Here is a 6,783-nt window from a genome sequence, read left to right as displayed (position 1 = left end):
ATATTTTATATACTGTATTCATTATATTCAAATATTTTATGTCATATTTTATGTAAACATTTTGTTGCCTTGAGATAAATCCAATCAGTTTTCCTACTAACTTAATTTCCTAATAACTAAATTTTCTGCTCTCACTATCTGGACTGACTTGGGTCGACGGCCGCGACTGCAAGCTTTTTCAGATGGGGGGGGATAATCTGTAATGATATTTTTAAATCAATTGATTAAATTAAATTCTATTAATATTGCTTAATAATGTGTTGGCGATTCTCTACCTAAATTGCATCCCTGTTCCTAAATTTTGGCGAAATCCTTTCTTTATCATTCGTAATAGTGATCTTGTTCTCTTTTCCAGTACTCTTATCTACAGCAGACACATTCAATATGCCATTCGCATCAATATCGAAGGTAACTTCAATCTGTGGGACACCTCTAGGTGCAGGAGGAATGCCAGTTAATTCAAACTTTCGAAGAAGATTATTGTCCTTGGTCATTGATCACCCTCGTAAACTTGGATCAAGACACCTGGTTGATTATCAGAGTAAGTTGTAAGTGTTTGTGTCTGACGAGTTGGAATGGTTGTATTACATTTGATGAGCACATTTATTACACCACCAGCAGTTTCAATTCCGAAAGACAGTGGGGTTACATCCAACAGCAACAGATCTTGCACTTGTTCAGATTTATCACCATTCAAAATTGCAGCTTGGACTGCAGCACCATATGCGACAGCTTCATCTGGATTAATACATTTGTTAAGTTCTTTACCATTAAAGAAATCTTGCAGTAGCTTCTGAATTTTAGGAATACGAGTAGATCCACCTACCAGGACAATATCGTGGACTTGAGCTTTATCTAATTTTACATCTCGCAAAGCCTTTTCAACAGGTTCCAATGTGCTTCTAAACAAATCAGCATTCAGTTCTTCAAAACGGGCTCTTGTTATGGTTGAATAGAAATCTACACCTTCAAAGAGAGAATCAATTTCGATGCTGGCTTGAGTACTTGAGGACAGGGTTCTCTTAGCCCTTTCACAGGCAGTATGTATGAGAAATTACATTTCATATATATATAGAGACAGAGATATATAGAAGACAGATAAATTTAAACACCTAAAACCAATATTAATTTGGAATCAAAGCAAGGCAATTCCTCAACAATATTAATAATCGCAACCTCGTATAAGAGTTTTAACACAATTATAAAAAATAATCGAAATTAAAATAAGAATTAATAATTTAACAAACTCGAAAAATAAAAACGCGAAAGGGAAAATATACAAATTGTTAACATGTAAGAATTAATCTCCTTTTAAAGAGCTCGGTTACCCAAATAAAGTTTTCTCGGTTACATGAAATTCGAATTCATATTACAAGAATTTATTAAGTAAATAGTTCAGTATTTAAAATCATTCTCTGGGATTTGGATATACTTATGGATTACGAGGAAATGACGACGCCCTTATACTTATACTTATTCTCCGCCCTACGGGGGTCTGAAGTCTCGTAATTTTGCCTGAAAGGGCAATATTTTATGATTCATGCAGTGTCTCAAGAACAAAGCTTTGAATATTATAATGAATCATAAATAAATAATAATAAACGAAAGTCCTTAATACAAATGAGATGAAAAGACGAATGATTCAAATTTTATTGGAGAGCCAAAAGTGTTAATTTTACATTTAATTTTGAATAAAAGTCTAAACATTATAACGCGTTCGAAATTTTTTTTGAAATAATAATAATAAATAAAATTGTAATGAAAAATATAATCAAAAATTTTAAAATAAGTAAATCAAGTTCAAAAATATAATAATAATAGTAATAAAATAAATAATATAAAAATTAATGGTAAGGAAAGTAAAATATTAAGAAGAAATAAATATAAAATGTAAAAAGTAACAATAAGAAAATACAAAAAACACAAAAGTAAATATTAATAAACAAATAAGTAAAAATAAATAGCATTAAAATTGAATATGATATAAAAATAGTAAAAAAATCCATTAATTGCAAAAATATACATAAAAAAGTTCTTAATCTTTAATTAAGGGCTGTAAGTTTGGCTAAAATGCACAGTTTAGTCGCATTCAAGCCGCATCCTTGGCTCCCCATTTAATATATTTTTTATTAAATAAATATAATTCAGCTTATGAGCTCAATTTTTTATCAGTCACAGGTCCGTCAAGGAGGTTCCCCACTTAGTCACTCACTGGTCAATTAGCGTGCAATTTTTTAGCCAGCCACTGGTCAATCATCGAGATCCTCATTTAGTAAGTCTCTGGTGTGTCAATGAACAATTTTGGTCAGATTGATGTCATTTCGAACAAATTTATGACGAATATAAACTGAAAGTATGTCAACTTAGCTCAGATCTTGATAGGTTGCTTTAAAGTGTTATGTTTATTTTTAATTTTCTTAGAGCAAAAATATTTGAGTAACGCTTTTCTTAGGTTTGAAAATGTGAAACGCCGGCTACGATGTGAGGAAGGAGGCTGAGTATTCTCGTCATCAACGTAGATAACAGCGATAGTATCAACGACGATATCAATAAGGCGTTCTTCAAATTCTTGAATTGGTTTCACTTCTACACTGTCTACATGATCCATTTTGCCTTTTATTTCTATTTCATTATTTGTGTTGATGAGATTGCCGAAATCGATGTCCCCTTGTGCTCCAAGATCGTTATGCGATACAAAGAATTCAGCATCCAATGATTTAATAGATGTATTCAAACTGAGTTCTTCCTGGTTAAAGGTGGTTGTAGCGGTATTCATGCTTGTTTGATTACCTGAGTTATAAGGTTTTGGAAAATCAAAATTCTTTTCTGTTTCTTGATGAAGGTAACTAAATTCATTTTCATCACTGAAAAGGTACACATCAGTGGGATTATTATCGAAATCATTTTGAAAAAGGTCGATGTGGTCAGTGGCACTATCTATATGTAAATTAAGATGGTTATTATCAAAAGCTACGTTAGAAACTTGGAGGAAATCGGTGTCATTGTCTATATCCACTTCAAAGGAATCGTCATTAAATTCATTAATATCAGCATATGAATCAAGGAAATCTACATTATGTACCTTCTTTCCGGCATTAAGGTTGCGTTCATTACGGTTAATGGTGTTTTCATCATTACTTTTCCGAGTTTTCTCTTCTCTTCGAGGAAACAAGATGAAGGCAGTCGCAAAACAAATAAGTATGCCCAATAGGCTGTCGATAAACGGTGTTGGTATAAAAACGTAACACAGTACTGTCAACAAAAAGAAGCCCATTTTAAAAATGGCCCCAATTCGATTTTAGCAATAAAAATAATATATTTAAGCAAATAAGATCCACACGTAAGATTTTAGCACCACTAGATTTGATATCTCTAATGATTATGGTTTATAAGCATTGTTAAAAAAGTATTCATTAACTTTGTTGTAATTCAACAGAAGCTGAAAAACAATTATTGGTAACTTGATTGTTACAAATCTTCTTAAAAGGATTCTTTGAATATGTAGCAATGAAAGATCTTCTGATATATAATTCATAATAAAAAGGAAGTTTCTTTGTGTGTCTTTCGTTCATGCTGCGTGTAAGCTAATAGACCCAGGGCTACGAATTTGGTACATAGGTGCATCTAGGCAAGAGCCAGTGTACCTCGAAGCGAGTATTTCAAAATTGGAATATGTTTTTTTATCGTATGTTTTTTCATGAAATCGCATCAAATCGATAATTCTCTCTCATTATATCAGCAATAATGCTATTGTATCACTATTGCCATTGTTTATTGTATCAGGACTGTTGCCAATTGGGAAAGATTAAGGCGAAAATTAGCGTTTTAAGAGATTGTAATTAATATCTCTGATTTTGCTATTTTTTTGGATAAAAGAGGAAGCGGAAAAGCGGACAAAAGAACGAACGCTAAACTACCGCTCCCATAAATATTCAAATAAATATTTTTTGGGGGTTTCTTGTGATACAAAACATAAACGTAATCCTCATATATATATATAACCAAAGATTATTATTATTAAAACGAAAATTATGGGAAACATATATTTCAATTGAAAAAATACTTTCAAAACTTGATGTTTTCCTGGTTTTATGAGTGCAAAGCGCAGAATATCATGTTTACCGTAGACTCTCATGCAAAGCGTTTCTTCTACCTTTGGTTAGGTGAAAATGAATTTAAATATAAACACAATATAAAATATATAAAAATGTTTTTAATTCTTTAATAGGCACCTATTTATGATAAAATCAACTGATTAGCATAAAATTAACTTATATTAGCGTTATATTCTTAGTGGGAAGGTATTCATGCCTAGGAAGGCCTTTAAATGATAAGCTCAACAATATGCTTCCATACAAAACCATCACAAGACACAACATTCTGACATCATACCAGGCTACGACAGTCATAACAAACATTCTGAACATGGTAAACCGAGTGAATAGAATATAACGTTTCAATTCTCTACATTCCTCAAAAATAAGATATAATAATTTGAGTGACATGGAGTGTTCAGAACGCCGACATTACTAAGGGATTCAGGGAATGGATTTAAGTTCGCTCGTGCGATGGTCACTTTCTCGTCCAACAGATTATGACTAGAGAGTGGAAGGGAGAAAGGGACTTATATGTCATCTTCGGTGCACGAACAGAGCTAAATTATGCGCCTGCTTAAAGCTGTTAGGTGAATATCATTCTAACACTTACACACAAGCCTGAAAAAATTCATGAGACTTAAAATGGAAATCTTTATTATCTTTATATACTTAGTGGGTAACAATCACAGAGTTAAGGGAAGTGGGAGTTTAATTAAACTTTTCTTTTGTCTCTCCTCTAAAATCCCAGAATATTATATTGGATATAAAAAGTCTCACATCGCTTTTCCTCCTACTGAAACCCTTTGATTCTTATTAATATAAATAATAATAATTGTTTTCCGTCACTACTTACGTCACATGAACGTATATGTAATTTAGGCACACGCACCCAACAAAATATCTGATTTCGATACCACACGACTTCCTTGTAAGGACTATTAATTTATAGACATTTCTGCTTTACTTGATTTGCCCCTGTGTCCTCGAATTTTAATTAGATATATATTTATATTTCAATTAATTCAGTTCTCACTTCGCGGCGTAGCAAAAATCAATGGAGATTCAAAACACCTTCATTGAAGACTGTAAAATATATAAAAATCTAAAACATTAAATGCAGTTAAAAACAATTTTTACAATTAAAATTAGAGTTCCTGCGTCCAAACAAGCAACTCAACCAACAGGTAGACAGACCAAAATTTTTGGTGTACAGTTTTGAAAGTTAATGTTTAGTCTACCTTTGCAAAAAGACATGGAAGTTGGCGCACCAAATGATTTAATCAACAGTTCTAATAACAGTGTCTGGCCTCGTTACGCCTACTATCACTTTTACATTGCTCATAATTCGAGAGCTATCGCATACACGAAAGGTGTAAAATCCATAACCGAAATATAAGAACAACATATATCGACCTTTTAAAGGGTTAAAAGGCAAAAATGCAAAATTTATTAATATATAAGAACAAAAATACAGAGCTAAACGAGCCGGTGTAAGAAGACAGGAATATATACATATATTTATACATGTTAAAGTGACCGATTGCAAGGAAAAAGCGAGGAGTACAACTAGATGTTATAGCACTCCCGTATACTAAAACATTCTACGGCTACTCATTCTCGAGTTATTCGAGATACGTATCTCACGAAACGAAAATACTTGAAAATACCGCTAATCTCTGTGCTGAATCTATTTTACAATCCGTTTTTATAAAAAAGTGCGCCATATATTTTATGTCCAGATACTATGCCAAAACAAGTCATTCCAATTGATTTAAAGCGGTAGAAATGAATACTTTTCTTAAAATCTGCTACCCTAAATTTTTCGCAACTATAGTTCTTCATTTAACTCGTACAGGGAACTAGAAGGTGACAGTTTTGTAATTTCAATTCTGCAGAGCCGATTAACGGAATTTTGCTTGCATTTTTCATACCGAAAAAGCGCGTCTTATGATGCATCTTATAATCTGTAATGATATTTTTAAATCAATTGATTAAATTAAATTCTATTAATATTGCTTAATAACGTGTTGGCGATTCTCTACCTAAATTGCATCCCTGTTCCTAAATTTTGGTGAAATCCTTTCTTTAGTATAAAATATATTAACCTGTTGGCGCCCGCCAAATCGCCAAACTCATAAATCTGTCATATTACATAAACTCCTTAAGAACACTCCTGACGAGAAGATAGCGTCACCTCGTGATTTAAATTAATATCGCTGATTGGAGGAGCCTCGTGACGCACACATATGTATAAGTAGGGCTTCTGGTCAAGGTACGAGGAGAACGCTTGTGAGATGGATGCTAAAATAAACCTACCACTTTATATTCCAAAATTTGTCTCATTCCTGTTGCCCCGGCTGCACAAAACAAATAATGTATGAGAAATTACATTTCAGAAAGCCGGTAGGATACCACCTTCAAAGGGATTATCTAAAAAAGAAGATACCCCAAGGATTATACGGATAAAATGTTACGCACTTAAGATGAATTTCACGCTGTGCGACTTCTGTGTTTCTACATTTTTCTCTAGGCGTTCTTGCTTCATGAGAATCATCCTTCTGTTACCTGTATTCTGGTATTCTGCAGATTATTTTACGTCCAGAGAAGCACCGCCCTTCTGCCCCCTGTGATGCGTGATCTGTGTTTCCATCGAAAGTTCGTCGTTCATCAAATGTGCTCTTACCGT

The 6,783-nt window shown here is 33.0% G+C and overlaps 1 pseudogene; it reads right to left on the bottom strand.

Moving 5' to 3' along the window:
• Positions 1-275: 275 nt before the first annotated feature.
• On the bottom strand, positions 276-1,045 carry LOC146996339 (heat shock cognate 71 kDa protein-like; annotated as a pseudogene).
• Positions 1,046-6,783: the final 5,738 nt, after the last annotated feature.

The sequence above is a fragment of the Stegodyphus dumicola genome, chromosome 7 (assembly GCF_044657685.1).
Source record: "Stegodyphus dumicola isolate Sdum_Otavi_A_Nest chromosome 7, ASM4465768v1".
In the NCBI taxonomy this organism is placed as follows: Eukaryota; Metazoa; Arthropoda; class Arachnida; order Araneae; family Eresidae; genus Stegodyphus; species Stegodyphus dumicola.
This window is presented reverse-complemented; position numbering and strand designations above follow the sequence as displayed.